Here is a 506-nt window from a genome sequence, read left to right on the forward strand (position 1 = left end):
AGAGAGAGAGAGAGGGGGGGAAACTGTTTCACGGGTGAAAGCCCTCGCACATGAATATTTAATGGTTGCATTTTAACCAGAGTCATAAAATCCAAGAGGATGTGGCTGAAAAGAGAGCAGTGAGGAGTGTGCAAAGTAGGCTACTTTGTTTCTTTATAGTCTGAGCTCAATGCCTGAAAGTCATGTAACTCTTCTCTGGCTGCACGGTGAATCAAATATGTGGATTGTGTCAGGCTAATTTAAAGCCTGAGCCACGTTTAGCGATGTGTTGCGGTCTGTTTTTGGAGGGCAAGCAGCTTGTTCTACAGCAGGATGAAGAAATCTTGGACCTTAAGGGGCTGGATTGAAAATGTTTCATTTTGACACTTCCTCAATGCACTCTGGAGAATGGATTTGATACACTTAATCCATTTGGCCAGTTGACCAGATTCAGAAGAAAACATCTATTTGATACACATTAATTTTTATCTTAATGCAGTTTGAGCCAAAAAAAACAACAAACAAAA

The 506-nt window shown here is 40.7% G+C and overlaps 1 protein-coding gene across 2 annotated transcripts in view; it reads left to right on the forward strand.

Annotated features, from left to right (window-relative positions):
• LOC118326964 (zinc finger MIZ domain-containing protein 1-like) overlaps positions 1-506 on the forward strand; it is a 114,951-nt gene that overhangs the window by 12,140 nt on the left and 102,305 nt on the right. The window lies entirely within an intron of this gene.

This window comes from Morone saxatilis, unplaced genomic scaffold (genome assembly GCF_004916995.1).
Source record: "Morone saxatilis isolate NCDOM2014 unplaced genomic scaffold, NCSU_SB_2.0 Contig1, whole genome shotgun sequence".
Taxonomy (NCBI): domain Eukaryota; kingdom Metazoa; phylum Chordata; class Actinopteri; family Moronidae; genus Morone; species Morone saxatilis.